The 16,187-nt window shown below is 44.6% G+C and overlaps 1 protein-coding gene and 1 long non-coding RNA gene across 3 annotated transcripts in view; both read left to right on the top strand.

Moving 5' to 3' along the window:
* Window positions 1–16,187, top strand: part of CDH13 (cadherin 13) — a 980,233-nt gene that overhangs the window by 795,601 nt on the left and 168,445 nt on the right. The gene's annotated exons all lie outside the window — the stretch shown is intronic.
* On the top strand, window positions 1,347–15,838 carry LOC122420465. Its single transcript, XR_006263290.1, has 3 exons — window positions 1,347–1,359; window positions 3,805–3,808; window positions 15,294–15,838. It is a non-coding gene; the product is annotated as an uncharacterized LOC122420465 (long non-coding RNA).

The raw sequence follows: 16,187 nt of genomic DNA, 5'->3' as shown, positions 1-16,187 counted from the left end.
AAAGACATGGGAATACCAGGCCACCTGACCTGCCTCCTGAGAAATCTGTATGCTGGTCAAGAAGCAACGGTTAGAACTGGACATGGAACAACAGACTGGTTCCAAATCGGGAAAGGAGTACGTCAAGGCTGTATTTTGTCACCCTGCTTATTTAACTTAAATGCAGAGTTCATCATGCGAAATACTGTACTGGATGAAGCACAAGCTGGAATCAAGATTGCTGGGAGAAATATCAATAACCTCAGATACGCAGATGACACCACCCTTATGGCAGAAAGCGAAGAAAAACTAAAGACCCTCTTGATGAAAGTGAAAGAGGAGAGTGAAAAAGTTGGCTTAAAATTCAACATTCAGAAAACAAGATCATGGCATCTGGTCCCATTGCTTCATGGCAAATAGATGGGAAAACAGTGGAAACAGTGGCCAACTTTATTTGGGGGAGGGGGGGCTCCAAAATCACTGCTGATGGTGACTGCAGCCATGAAATTAAAAGACGCTTGCTCCTTGGAAGAAAAGTTATGACCAACCTACACAGCATATTAAAAAGCAGAGACATTACTTTGCCAACAAAGGTCGATTCTAGTCAAAGCTATGGTTTTTCCAGTAGTCATGTATGAATATGAGAGTTGGACTATAAAGAAAGCTGAATGCTGAAGAATTGATGCTTTTGAACTGTGGTGTTGGAGAAGACTCTGGAGAGTCTCTTGGACAGCAAGGAGATCCAAACAGTCCATCCTAAAGGAAATCAATCCTGAGTATTCATTGGAAGGGCTGATGCTGAAGCTGAAACTCCAGTACTTTGGCCACCTGATGCAAAGAACTGACTCATTTGAAAAGACCCTGATGCTGGGAAAGATTGAGGCTGGGAGGAGAAGGGGATGACAGAGGATGAGATGGTTGGATGGCATCACTGACTCAATGGACATGAGTTTGAGTAAGCTCTAGGAGATAGTGAAGGACAGGGAGGCCTGGTGTGCTGCAGTTCATGGGGTTGCAGAGTCTGGCATGACTGAGCAACTGAACTGAACTGAATAGTACATTATATGTATAGACCACATTTTGTTTATCCATTCATCTGTCAGTGGACACTTCAGTCACTCCCACATTGTGAATAATGATTCACATTGTGAATAATGGGCAATTGTGAATAATGCTTCTATGAGCTTAGATGTATAAATATCTCTTCAAGACCCTGATTTCAAATCTTTGGGGTACCCAGAACTAGGATTGCTGGATCATATGGAAATCCTATTTCTAATATTTTGAGGAACCACCCTTTGGTTTTTCACAGCAGCTGTACCATTTTACATTCCCACCAATAGAGTACAAGATTCCAACCTCTCCACATCCTTTTTAATAGTAACCATCCTAATGGGTATGAGATGGTATCTTGCGGTAGTTTTGATTTATGTTTCCCTAATGACTAGTGATTTTCAACACCTTTTCATGTTTTTATTGGCCATTTGTACATCTTCTTTGGAGAAATATCTATTCAAGGCCCATAGAAATGTTTTAACATGGCACACTATTGAAGCATTGAAGACCTAAGTAGATTACTGTAACTGTTCTTGTAAGGAAAATAGTAACCCGAGAAGCTATGGACATTTGGTTAGCTTATTTGAATACTTACCAAAATTCATTGTATGCTCTTGGTACCTCACTCTCATACTACTTTCTCCCTTTCTTCATCTGACCAACTTGATTCATTTTTCCAGATTGTGATAGAGGCAGTGTATTCACCAAACCCATTTCCTTTTCTTCTGGCCGTGGCTAGGCTGAATCTCCCAATGTCCTCAAAACTGGGCAGGGCCATGGATCAAAGACAGTGGAATTTGGTGGAAGTCATTAGACCACTCCGAGGCCTCCTCACCCTGTGTCACCACCCACCAACTGAACTGAGAACAGCACTCCAGGGACTGAAAGGAGGGCCTAGTCCAAGAAGGAAGGACCTTGATGCCAGAACCCTCCCTGACATACCAGAGCATACCTGAGTATGTTCATGTTTACTGGCTAAGCTGTTGAGACGTGGTGGTTTATCTGTAACAGCCATTAGCCCTGCTCTGCCTGACGTGAGACTCAGCTCTGCCTTATCAGGGCTGTTCACAGGTTCAATAAGGTCCTTTCCTGTGGGAAGGCAAAAACCCTAGACAGAATTCAGACCTCACGGTACTCAGGCTGTGTCTCTCTCCTCAGTCAGTGTATTCCATTCCCTGGCACAATGATTGGCATTTGGAAGGCACTCAATGAATATGCATTAGCTGTTACTACCATCAACTTCAGTGTTAGAGCTACACGACCCTTACTTCTTAAGCCCTGGACCAACAAGATATCCACCCAGAGCACATTAGAAATGCAGGTCTCAGGCCCCACGCCAACCCAACTGGATCAGAATCTGCATTTTCACAAAACTCCTGGGTGACGCCATTCCTGCTGAGACCTGCACACTCACATTTGAGAGACATCGCTCTAGACCAGCCATTCTTAGCCTAGGTGCACATTAGAATCATCCTATCAGAACCCCTGTCAGAATTTCTAGGACGCTGTTTTTGTTTTAAGGCCACCCTGGTAAATCTAATGGGCAGCCAGGCTTGAGAACCACTGCTCTACATCGGTAGTTCCCGCACTCCGGCATGCATCAGCAGCCCCAGGAGGCCTTGTTAAGACACAGATTGCCAGATCTCCAAACACAGCACAGGGCCTCTGATCTGGGGTGGGAACCAAGAATTTGCATTTCTACCACATTTTCAGGTACATTAGTTTCCTAGGGCTGCCATGATAAAGTACCAAAAACTAAGTGGCTTAAAACAACAGGAATGTCTTCTATTGCATTTCTGGAGGCTGCAGGTCTAAGAGCAAATTGTTGTTGAGGGTATGCTCTCTGATGGGTCAGGGGAGGCGCCTTCCTTACCTCCTCTGTCTCCTGCTCTCCCTGCAGTCCCTGGTGTCCCCTGGATTGTGGCTGCATCTCCTCGCCCTCTGTCTTCATAGGGCATTTCCCCTGTGTGTCCTCCCATGGCCCTCCCTCTGCAAATAATTTGTCTCTGTCTTAATTTCCCCTTTACATCAAGAGACCCATCGTACTGGATACATTTTATCATTTTATCTTGTTTACCTCTATGGAGACCCTATTCCCAAACAAAGTCACATTCTTAAGTACTGGGGTTAAGACTTTGACATCTCCTTTGGGGAAGACACAGTTCAGTCCATAACAGCAGGTAAGGCTGGTGCTGCTGGTCAAAGGACACTGCACTGAGACCCATGGCTTGACTCTAGGTCTAAAGAGCGCAGGAACAGTAAATATCCTTTTCTCTCAGCACATTCTACCCAGAGCCTAGCTTATGACTCGGCACATAGTAGGTTTTCAGTAACTATTTAGAAAAATCAATTAGTATTCCTTCCATGAGGCAGTTTGGCATAAAAGACTTCAATCGTTTCCCAATGCTGTTACAGGCTTAATATGTGATATTTCATATAGCAGGCACTCTATAAATGTTGAGTGAGTGAACATAGCTGTGACTTCTCATTAAAAATGTGAAAGAGACCCTCACTGGGGCCCCATGCTTCCATTCCACTTTATGGAGCCATGACAGAATGCTTATTAAATGGCATGGCTCCTTTATTGGGAAATTAACAATCTAGGAAACACTGTGGACGGGTAGCAGGAGTTTGATGAACTCCCCATCTATGGTAATTTGTTGATTGCCCTGCCTTGCCTCCCCAGTGAGAATTCATCTCAATTTAGTAAGTGCTGTGAACTGTTCGAGTAAGGGACGATCTACCTCTTTGAATCCTCGAAACCTCTAGTTTGGTCTTCAGCTTCATAAATCACTGTGAATTTTCACCTGAGCCAGCGGTTCCTAACTAGGGAGCGATTGTGCCACCAGAGATTATCTGGCAATGTCTGTAGACATTTTTGGTTATCACAATAAAGGGAGAGCTTCCAGCACCTAATGGGAAGAGGCCAGGGCTGCCACTGAGCACCCTGCGTGTACAGGACAACCACAACCACAGAGACTCAGAATACCAAGGCAGAAAAACCCTGGCCAAGAAAAGTAGAGTGGACATGAAGTTGCCCCAGTGGGCAAGACCTTGATTTTGGGAGCATCTCATGAGTGAGGTTTGGTGTGGCCAGTGGCAGGAGGACCAGGGAGAGTGTGGCTGTGTCATTTAGCATCTGGTTGTTTGCAGTGGAGTTGGACCGCTCCAGGATTAAAACAGATGTTTCAGCCACTCCTGCAGTGCGGACAATGAACTGTATCCAGTGGTTTCCAGGCGTCAGGCTCCATGCAGAGTGCTTGGCGCCCATCCTCTCAGTGAACCTGGGACAGTGCCTCTACTGACAGTGTGTCTCTGAAGCAGGGACCTCATGATCCCACAGTCCAGACGAGGAATCCCTAGCTTTGAGGCTGAATGGTCAACCTGACAGCACATGGCATTGGGTAGTCGGCTCCCACAGCCCAGGCTATCAGACTCCTGTGTCTGTAGTTTTGATCCCTGTTATAGTCTGTGTTTGAACCTGGGTTAATGTGCCTGCTCTGCTACCTACTGGCTGCATGGTCTTGGGCAATGGATTTGACCCTTCACTTTTTGTTGCCTCACCTGCAAAATGAGGACAACTAATAGCTCAAAGGATGTCCACTAGAATTAAAGAATATAAAATATCTTTGACAGTGCCTGGCCACAGTAATATTTATATTAGTCCTGCTCACATTACCAGCCATTATACTTATAGACATTAAGAAAGAAATTTGTGAGTACAATATATAACTCTTAATTGATGAGACTTTCTTTTAACTAATGAGGAGACTCCATTTACTGGGAAGATACTTAATGATGAAGCTTTTATTCTGTTCACCTCTCTCCGGGAATACTTAAAAATACCTCACAAACTCATTGTTAGAAACCCATGTTCTTTACCCAATCGGGACTTAATTAGTCCTTTAGCTTCTTAGCCCTTCTTCCAAGTTGTTCAGTGTTAAATCCCAGATGACCCTGGGTGGGAAGATGTGGAAACCTTCCATGCACGGTTCAACATGCTCAGTGCCTAAGACAACTTTACAGTGGGAGCTGAGGGATTTTAAAGGATTTCTGATGTCAGCAAAGACCAAAAAAACAAAATAGTTTTGCCGATGTCCTCAATTAGATGCTTACAAATTCTGTTCCTCTCTCCTGGGAAAGATTCATTAATTTTCTCAGTAACCAGCCTCATTCTTTCGAGCCACTGGAGGAAGATTTGTGGATTAGAGATCTGGCCCCACCTTTCCAGTGCTTAAAAAGTCTCATTATCTGCAACATCCCGAGAGGGGAAAGTCTCCTTTCTTGGAGCGTGGCCTTCACTCCCTTTCACAACCTGCCATGCTTCCTGTCCCACCATCATTTAGAGTCTACCATCCCTCTTCCCGTACCTCCAAAAGTGAAAATATTTATGTCTAATGATTCCCTCCTCATCCACCCAAGGAACTCCTACCTCAAGACCCAGTTCAAATATCACCTCTCTTCTGCAGCTTTCTTCAACCTCCCAAGGGAGGATTGACTGGCCTTCCCTCAGAATATTCATCCATCCGTCCGTCCATCCATCCATTCATTCATTCAGTGCCAACCACCTACCAGGTGCTATTTTAGGCTCTAGAGTATGGAGGGGAGCCATATGGTGTACAGCTTACATTCTAGCTGGGGAATCAGTATAACATAAGACATAAACTACTGTGTAATTCAGAAAAAGACAGGTGCTATGAGGAAATTAATATGAAGTAATGAGAGAGGAGGTAACTGGCAGAGGAGAGGGTGAGGTCAAGGTGATCAGAGAAAGTCTCATGGAGGTGAGGTTTGGACTGATGCCTGAATAATGAGACAGAAGCACTTATACTCCCACAATAGCAGTTTTACATCCATGCAGAGATTTGTGTGGCTCCCTTCCTCTTGGAAGCTGTAAACTCCTAAAGGACAAGACTTTTGTTTTCTTTGTCTTAGTAGCCCCAGAACCTTGGCATCCTCATCACCCCACAGTGAATCCACAGGTAGCAAGTGGCCACAGATGACTGCTCAACTGTCCTAACTTAATTTAAAGCTTTATTTCCAACTGTACCAGTTATTCATCTGTTGGCCATGCCACTGATTTTTTTTTAATCAAGTAAGAAATGCTATTGTGCCTTATTTCTCTGAGTTCAAGGCATTCTGAAAACAAACATTTGGAAATCCATTTAGGCAGTGCAATATAAATGCCATGAGATGAGATGGTTGGACAGCAACACCAACTCAACGGACATGAGTTTGACTCATGGAGACGGTGAAGGACAGAGAAGCCCGGTGTGCTTCAGTCCATGGGGTCACAAAAAGTTGGACATGACTGAGTGAGCAACAATATAAATGCCAAATAACATCTTCAGATTGGTGCCATTTCTGCAAATCAATGACATCTAGGTTAACTCCTGTTTTATACTATGCCTCCCTGTCTTTTCTCAAAGAAACTCAACTCACACTTTCTGTGTAGTTAAGTAAGAAACAATGATGTGGTCAGACACATAGTGTTTTGAGGCAGAAGCCTGGTGTGTCTCCATTTGCCTGGCAAAGCAATAAAGCTGTCCTTTTCTGCTTCGTCTGAAAAAACAATGACACAGAGGAGAAGCTGTGGCGGCCTCTGTCCCGTGGCCTCAGAGCACTCACCAGCCTTCTGCGTGTCAGCACTGCCCCTTTCACAGTCCCCCGAGGGTTGTTGCTGCTAGGTTGATGGCTGTCTCTACTGCTAGACGGGGACACACTGCATCACCATGGCCAAGCCCATCTGGTCTGAAATAATTAGTGTCAGTCTGCATCTGGCACATAGTAAGTTCTCAAGAAAGACTTGTGAAATGAAGAAATGCATGAAGGTAAAACAACAGTAGTGAATGGGAGGTACGTTTATGATCCTGAAAGCCTTGCTTTCAAGTTCAGGGACCACCATTGGCTAGGATTTTAACCCATCAGGCCATCTCCACATATTTCCATCCCTTCAGCAAAAGTTTATATGCCAGGCACTGTGCTAGGTGCCAGGGGTAGGCTGACACGTGATAACCTACATGACCCCTGCAACTCATGGAACTTAGAGTCTAGTGATAGAGAGGAGCTTCAATCAGATGAGGCACAGATCAGTGTGGAGTTATGAACCGTAATGAAAGCTAAGAAGGAAAGACGTGCTTTGCTTTAAGAGTGTCTAACTAGGAGCCTTGACATGTAGGGGTCTGGGAAGCTTGAGACCCCAGAGAAGTAGTTGTGGAATCTTGATCCCAAAGTGGGTGAAGGAGGAAGAAGGATGTGTAGCTGGAGGGGACATGAGGCAGGAAGGACCTTTCACGGGCAGCAGGAGCTGATGGCAGGAGGAGAATGGTGTGAGGCAAGCAGCGAAGCGGGCCATGCTCAACTCTTTCCTTTTTCTTTTTCTAACTGATTTACTGTGTGTCAGGGGTACAGACATGTGACTCAGTTATGGGTGTGTTTTCTCTTTCAGATTCTTTTCCACTATCCATCATTACAAGATACTGAATATAGTTCCCTGTGCTGTATAGTATGTCCTTGTGGTTCATCTATTTTATATAGAGTAGTGTGTGTCTGTTAATCCTAAATCCCTAATTTATCACTCCGGCTTCTTTCCCCTTTCATAATCATAAGTTTGTTTTCTATAGCTGTGAGTCTGTTTTATAAATAATTACATTTTTATCATTTTTTTTAGATTCCACATATCTGAAGTGATGTTGTGTGACATTTCTGTTTCTCTGTCTGACTTACTTCACTTGGTATCATCTTTAAGTCCATCCACGTTGCTACAAATGGCATTATTTCATTGTTTCTTATGGATGAATAGTATTCCATTGTGTATATATACCATATCTTCCTTATCTATTCCTGTTGATGGGCATTTAAGCTGTTTCCATGTCTTGGCTATTGTAAATAGTGCTGCTATGAGCGTTGGGATGTACACATCTTTTTGAATTAGAGTTTTCATTGTTTTCTTACATATCCCCCAGAGTGGGATTGCAGGATCATATGGTAGTTCTATTTTTAGTTTTTTGAGGAACCTCCAGACTGTTCTTCATAGATGGCTGCCCCAGTTTACGTTCCCACCAACAGTGTAGGAGGGTTCCCTTTTCTCCGCATGTGGCTGGATTCTTTAACCTCTGTTAGGAATCCTCATCTATATCCTCAGAGCACAGGAAAGCCACCATAGGTTTTGTATGGGAAGGTGATATGAGCAGAGTTGACTCTGGAATCATCAACTGGGCTGCTGCCTGGAAAGTGGGTTGGAGGAGGCAGGCGGGGCTTGAGAAGACTTACTGGAGCAGGTGTCCAGGTGGGAGGTAACCACCACTTAAACCTAGTGGTGAGGGTGCAGCGTGGGGAGAGGTGGGCAGACTTGGAAGATAAACTAGGCAGAACCTGATGGTGGTTTACTTCAGCTCAGTGGTTCTAAATGAGGGACAATGTGGGAATATCTGGCAATGTCTGGAGACTTCTGTGGTAGCATCTAGTGGGGAGCAAAGCACAGAGTTTTGGGGAAGGTTGTGCTTCTTGTTGTTTAGTCGCTCATTCGTGTCTGACTTTTTGAGACCCCAAGGACTGTAGCCCGCTAGGCTCCTCTGTCCAGGGGATTCCCCAGGCAAGAATACTGGAGTGGGTTGCCATTTCTTCCCCCAGGGAACCTTCCCAACCCAGGGATCAAACCCCCATCGCCTGTATCTCCTTCATTTGCAGGCAGATTCTTTACCTCTGAGCCACCTGGGAAGCCCTGAAGGGTGTGCTATTGGCACCTAATAGGCAGACACCAGGGATGCTGCTGAATATCCCACAATGCACAGGAAAGCCCCATCCCCAACAAAGACTTACCTGGTCCCAAATGTTAATAGTGTTGAGACTGAGAAACTCTGCTTTAGATGCAAGACACAGTGTCAAAGATGACTCTCAGATCTCATCTAACAAGGTGAAGGGTCATGCCATCCTCTGAGAACTGGAGACCTTGAAGACCCAGTTCTTTTATGGGGAAGGGGGTGAGTGAAGACCATGAGTGGCTTTTTGAGGCATGAAACATCCAAGCATGAAGATAGCTTATTTTCTTTCCAACTGTTCACCGGTTCTAGGAAAGCAGCCTCTCCACCCTGTTGGTGCCTGTCTGACCACCCTTCTCCTGAGTCCCACCTCCCTAGGCTCTACCCTCCAATGTCCATTCACTGCTTCCTTCTGCCTTGAGGAGAAACCTCCAGCCCTTTCATTCTAAGGGCTTTGCTACCATTGTTGTAATGAACAGGCAAGGGTAACAAGCACTTTAATAGCATTTTCATCTGAGGGTTTTATTTGCCTCCTCGTGTGTCATTTTTCTCCTTAAGAAAACTAAGGAAAAGTGAGATTCACCTCCCCCCACACGTCCCCATCTGCATAGTTTCCTTTCCTGTCTGGCTGAGTGCTCGTCAGCAGCCGGCAAATCAAGAACCACTCTGAAGTTTGGAGGAGCAGGAAGAGGCCGAGTGACCTCATGAAAGCCAAGCTTGACCTCTGTTCACATGCCGTTCACTGCACTCTCTGAGCTGTCAGGACAGTGCCTTCAGAGGCAAGGACACAGATGCAGACACGGGGTGATAGAGTCCTTGGGTCTAACCTGTGAGAGCCCACGGGAGCGCCCAAAAGTCAGTCCCAGGAACAGCCCCCATCTGCAGACTCTCCATCCCTCCTTTACCCCATCCCTCTCGCTTTCTCTGTGCTGAGCACCTATTTGAAAATAGGCAAAATAAAAAAAAAGGAATTTCAGAAGTAAGTGCTGTGTCAGCATTTTGAATGGATGAAGTTGTGTACAGGCTGAGCAGCCTCGTGGTGGGGAGCACAGGAGAATGACATGAACCCCCAGGCAGCCCTCCACGTGGCAGCTGCCACATGCTCCGCCAGCTTGTGCCCTCGAGCATACCCCTCTGGGGTCCCCAGTCTGGCTGGTGATGATATCCCAGCGTGGGGTACCACCCCCTCCACAGCACTGTGACCACAGCTTTACCCCTCACGTCACACTCGTCCATACTCACAAACACACACAGAAGTGTGCACAGCATGAGAAACCGAGTGAGTGAAACCACCACCACACTGAATTTCCAATAAGAAAAAGGCAAAGCTAAACCCACCAACTGAAGAGAGCGGCGTTCTCCGTAATCCTTGAGAGGAGAAGTGGAAGGAGGGGGGCTCTGAAGGCTTGTTCCCGTCATCAAAGCATCTGTCACTGCTGGAGGCACCAAGGGAAAGAGAGGGGGCCAGCAAAGGCTGGTTTTAACTCCGTATGTCTGTCTTCCCTGCTGGCTTGCCGATACAATCAGGGTCATTGGTACCAAATGGAGACTTAGCTGACCACGCAGAAAGCACTAATTAGCACTGGCTACCCCAGGTTGGAAACACTCTTGCCTTCTAGGGCAGTGGTCCCCAGCCTTTTTTGCGCCAGTGGCTGGTTTCGTGGAAGTCAGTTTTTCCATGGACCGAATTGGGGGGGAGGTGGTTTGGAGAAGATTCAAGGGCATTATACTTATTATGCACTTTGTTTATGTTATTATTACATCAGCTGCACCTCAGGTCATCAGGCTTTAGATCCTGGAGGTTGGGGACTCCTTTTCGAGAACAAAGGTCACAGCTCGTTGGCCTGACTTTGCAAGATTCACAACAGCATGCTCTTCCGGGAAACGCGTTCTGCCAAACAGCCAGGCACTCTGGGCTCCAGTATCGCTGAAACCCCAGTGTTTAACCAAGACACAGAGCGCCTGTCGTATCTCTTGGTCAGCTATCTAGCAGGAGCTTCAAGCCAGGGAAAACTAGAAACATCTTGTCCCCTAAAGAACCTCTTCCATCCCAGGGGCAGGGAAGGATGGGAGTTGTCAAGTTGTCGGCACTCTTGGCAAAGCCTCCGAGCATGTGCTTGGATGACTTAATCCTCATCTGAGGAGTGATGTAGTTTCACAGTCATGTGCAGTAGGGAGCCATCAGTGACATCTGGTGATTGAAGACTGCTGACAACAGAGTCTTAGTGACAGAGGATTGACTGATAGGAGGTCAATCGCCAAGCAGTTCATCAGTTGGCAAGTTCTGCCCTTAATGGAGGAGTTGGCCCAGGCATGCAGACAGGTCTGGGGAGAAGTTCCTGGGGATTCCAGCTGCAGGCCCATCAGGAAGGAGGAAGACAGCAGTCCTTCTGATGGAGGAATAGCTATGTTTTACTTGTGAAAATGAGGCAGAAAGTTCCATGGGACAGAGCCATGTCCATCTTGTTCACTGATGTAGTCTTTGTGGCTGACACATAGTGGACAGTCACTGAACATCCCATAAATAAGTGAAATAGTGAATGAGATGGAAGTGACCATGCTTTTAGCCTGTTTCACTTCTGGGATTCTCCATTTCCACTGATGGTAAACCCAGCTCCCAAGTTAGAAATCTCTGCGTTGCCTTAAATTTCTCCTTCTCCCTGCCCGACCAGGTCCTGTTCATTGAACCTTCTACTCTAGGAAAACATCTCTTATGTGCCCCCTTGTCCCTCCCGCTTGCTGGTGGATGAATCCACCTCCAGTATATGCTTCACACCTGCCCATTACTCTTTTAGCATTAATCATATCATGTCACAACCTTGCTTTAAACCAATCAAATGAACAAATGGTCTTGACCATGAAATACGCTATTATACAGTTACAACTGCCTTCTTACGAATTCCCCAGCCTCACAGCCTCCTCATTTCAGTGCACACTCCTGGTGCTGTTTCTCATCTTCCCACATATCTTGTATCTGAATGTTTCCGTGTCTTTGCTTGTATATTCATTCAGCCTGGATTTGCACCCCTCTCTCCTCTACCTGGCAAAATGCTCTCATTCTTTAAGACAGCATCCAGGGGGTCTTTTCTGATCCCTCCATTGCCAATGCAAGAGACATGGGTTTGATCCCTGGGTCGGGAAGATCCCCTGGAGAAGTAAACACCAACCCATTCCAATACTCCAGTATTCTTGCCTGGGAAATCCCATGGACAGAGAAGGCTGGTGGGCTCCAGTCCATGGGGTTGCAAAGAGTCGGACACGACTTAGCGACTAAAACAAGCACCACTCCTTTGGTGAAATCATGTCAACTCCCTTTCCGTTCTCTCATTCTTCATCACTTTGCAGCATCTGTGCGCCCATCTCACCTCCTAGACTATGAGGGCATCAAGTCAGGGGACCATAACATCTTCATCAGTGACTAATATGGTTCCTGGTGCATAATTACTTAATGTTAGTCCAAAAAAAAAAAAAAAAGGATGAATTGGTGGATGGGCAAATGGATAGGTGGATGAATGGGTGGATAGGTGAGTTTACAGATGGGCAGGTTAAATATATGACATAAGAAATGGAAGAATGGTTGGATAGATAATAAATTAATTCCAGGAGAATACTAGAAAAATAATTTGACAACTCCATGAGCCTCCTCTATGGGATAAATGACATGACATCATCAAAGAATTGAGTGGAAGTTCTGGGGTTCTGGGTACCTTGACTGTAATCTAGAAGGGAGCCATGGGACCTGGCTGGACTCATTTCCTTGGGGACTCTTTGTACAAAGAAAGGCACAGTGGCATTATCTCACCAGGAGATGTTGAAGTCAAGGAAATGTCTCTCAAGTGTGTAGCCTGTCCAATGACTGCTGGAACTCTGTTACTGCAAAAGATGTTCTAATTGCTTGGTCCTTACATGATAAATCCTCCCTCAAGACATTACCCTGGCACAGCCCTCAGCCCCCCAAGTCAGGCATTAACTAATAGGGGAGAGGCAAAATGTTGATACTGCAGAATACAGAGACAGAAGAGACTCATGCTGTAAGTGCAAATTACTTTCTTTGCAGTGGTGGAAAGTCACATTACTCTGAGACGCTGCCTAATTATCTGTAATTATGCCAAAAATAGTCAAGCTAGTTTGCTAGCCAGTTGAGGAATTGCATCTTAAATGAATTTGTCACTAGAGAAAGAATGTGAGAATTTGGCAAAAGCCATTACTATATTTAGGAAAAAGATGTGGGCAGATCATATCCCAGTTCCTTGTCTGAAAGCCTATGATTGTGTGTAAACATTTTTGCTGAGGGAACATTTATTACAGCTATTCGATTTAGTATTTTACAGTATTCAGTGGAAACTCTAATGTGAGTACAAAGCTGCCCTAATATTCAAACAGTTACATTATCTGTGAGTGGGATCTATTATCTAAATGTATAAAGTAAACCATTTTTATATTTAAGGTATTTTCCTAAATATTAAGATTTTTTAAATAAAAGAAAACAGTTCCACTGTAGAAAACATAGGAAATATAAAAGTTATAAAAATAACATCTATAATTCCATCAACCAAAGAAAACTATTACTGTTACTAACTGGGCATGTTTCTTGTTAGTTCTTTACTATGTATATCTTAATAATATTGAAATTTTAATATATGCATTGGTGTCATTATATTATTTCACTTAACTTTTATGAGTATTTTCACCTTTAATGCCAAAATAATATCTATAGTTTTGATATACTGTCATTTGCTTAACCACTCGTTTAGAGAATTTTTTGCTGTTATAAACAAGTCTGCAGTAGACATCTGGTACAGGTATCTTTGCCTGTGTCTTTACCTGTTTTCTTAATAAATGCCTAGGAGTGGAAGGACTGGGTTAAAAGGTGTGATCATTTTAGGAGGTTATAGATTTAGACAGCCCTCACTGTAACAGTGCCACTCCCATTTGACTCTTGCTTCCCAGATCTTTCTGAACCTGAGTGTAGAGATAGTATGTGAAAGTCTTGGGTAGAGAAGAAAGGAAGCTGTGAACACTGGGGGAAAAAACAAAAAACCAAGGAGAGTGAAAAAGCTAAACTCAACCTGTGAATCATGGGATCCCTAGAGACAGGGAGACTCAGTGGCAGGGGGCAGCAAGTCAAACAAAAATGAGACTGAAGAAGAGATAAGAACAAAATTTTAATGGAGGCTTTAGAGGGGGCTTTAAATGGTGATGGAAGCAGAGATAAGAACATGATGGGAAAGTAGAGGAGGAAAATGTCAGACTAGCTCTCATGAGAGGGGGCACTTCTTCCTGAGAACGTTCATGTCCCGAGAGGGCAGGACCCTGCAAACCCAAGCCATTGGGTGCAAGGACAAGTCAAGGTCTCCTGAGTGCAGCCCCTCGTGGCCATCTCATAGTCAGAGTGCTACTCGGTAGCACTTGCCATCCCAGGTAGTCAGGCAGCCTGAAGGAGGAGCAGTCATTCACTGCAGCACAGGCACTAGCTCCTCTGCAAGGTGGAAGGACACCATGGCGTGCACAGGGAACTCAAGCCCAGGAGCAGACCCATGTGTGTCTTAGAGCCTTGTCGTTCAAAGTAGAGTCCATGGGCAGCAGGATGGAGACCACCTGGAGGTTTGGTAGTAATTCATCATCTCAGACCCTGCCTGCCCCAGACCTACTGAGTCACAATCTGCGTTTTGACTGGATCCTCCAGGTGATTCACACCCACATAGAAATTTGAGAAGTGCTATCCTAGAAGACATCTTTTCACATGGATTTCAAACTTTGCTGGTGCTTAGATTTAAAAGTGATAATCTCTCTGATTCCACGTTCGTTGCAAAAGCTAAAGATTTATGTGAGCACTCATAGCTGGCTGAATCATGCATGCTTTTAGAAGAGTAATTTCCAGATGCAAAGTTAAAACATGATGTAAGATGCTTAGCATAGGTGTAAAAAACCCGTTGATAAGCCCAAGTCTGCTTGAAACTTTTCTGACATTTTGAGAACAGCAGTCTACCTTAGGGATGTTGTTCCCAAGTCCATCAGAACAGGTGTTCTTATCACCGATTTTAAGCAGAATATAGCAGGCTGGCTAACCTTGCGTGTCCTCTCAGCTCCCAACCCCAGAAAGTGAAATATTTGCCATTCTAAGCACTTTACATAAAATACCCATGCAAGGATATTCTCCTGTTTATATCATCTCTTTATGTTTCTTCAATGAAAAATAATTTTGGAACCATGGGCTTACCAGAGGCAGGCAAAGCTAAAGCCTGGAGAAGCAAGATTAGTACCTGAAATGTTTTAACTGTTTTCCCTACCACCCTCAGTAATTCGACCTGTGGACAATATTAATTTTAAATGTAATTACAAAGAGATGTAATGGAAAAAATTATGTAGACGCAGTACAAAAGTTTCGGTTTTTCATTTTCTTTCGGCCTGCAGCACTGTTCAAAGTTAACCATTATGAGGGGTTTGGAGACAATTTGACATCAAGTCAGATAAATTATAATTTTTTTTCTTTTTCAGTTTTTTTTTTTTTTATATTACTTGGGAGGCATAATATACTTTACAATATGTAGTGGTTTTGTCAACATTGACATGCAATCAGCCAGTATTACCATGTATTCCCCATCCGAGTCCCCCCCTCCCACCTCCCTCTCACCGATTCTCTGGGTCTTCCGTGCACCAGGGGCCCGAGCTTGCTAATGCATCCATCCTCGGGCTGGTGATCTGTTTCAGCCTAGATAATATACATGTTTCGATTGCTGCTTCTCTCTAAACATTCCCACCTCGCCTTCTCCACAAGATTCCAAAATTCTGTTCTGTAATCTGTGTCTCTTTTCTGTTGCAATAGGATTATCGTTACACTTTTAAATTCCAGTATAAGCGTTAGTATACTTTATTGGTCTTTATCTTTCTGGCCCTACTTCAGCTCTGTATAATGGGCGTCAGTTTTATCCATCTCATGTATACTGATTCAAGAATCTCTTTTTAATGCTGAGATCAATATTCATCGCGTGCTTATGTACCAATAGCTTCCTTACCTTCTTGCTGATGCGGCATCTAGGTTTGCTCCCTGTCCGCTCATCTATAATAGTGCTGTGATGAACCTTGGGGTGCACGTGTCTCTTCAGATCTGGTTTCCTCGGTGTGTATGCCCAGGAGTGGGATTGCTGGGTCATATGGCAGTTCTATTTCCAGTTTTTTAAGGAATCTCCACACTGTTCTCCATAGTGGCTGTACTAGTTTGCATTCCCACCAACAGTGTAAGAGGGTTCCCTTTTCTCCACACCCTCTCCAGCATTTATTGCTTGTAGTCTTTTGGATAGCAGCCATCCTGACTGGCGTGTAATGGTACCTCATTGTGTTTTGATTTGCATTTCTCTGATAATGAGTGATGTTGAGCATCTTTTCATCGGT

Source organism: Cervus canadensis, chromosome 18, assembly GCF_019320065.1.
Source record: "Cervus canadensis isolate Bull #8, Minnesota chromosome 18, ASM1932006v1, whole genome shotgun sequence".
In the NCBI taxonomy this organism is placed as follows: domain Eukaryota; kingdom Metazoa; phylum Chordata; class Mammalia; order Artiodactyla; family Cervidae; genus Cervus; species Cervus canadensis.
This window is presented reverse-complemented; position numbering and strand designations above follow the sequence as displayed.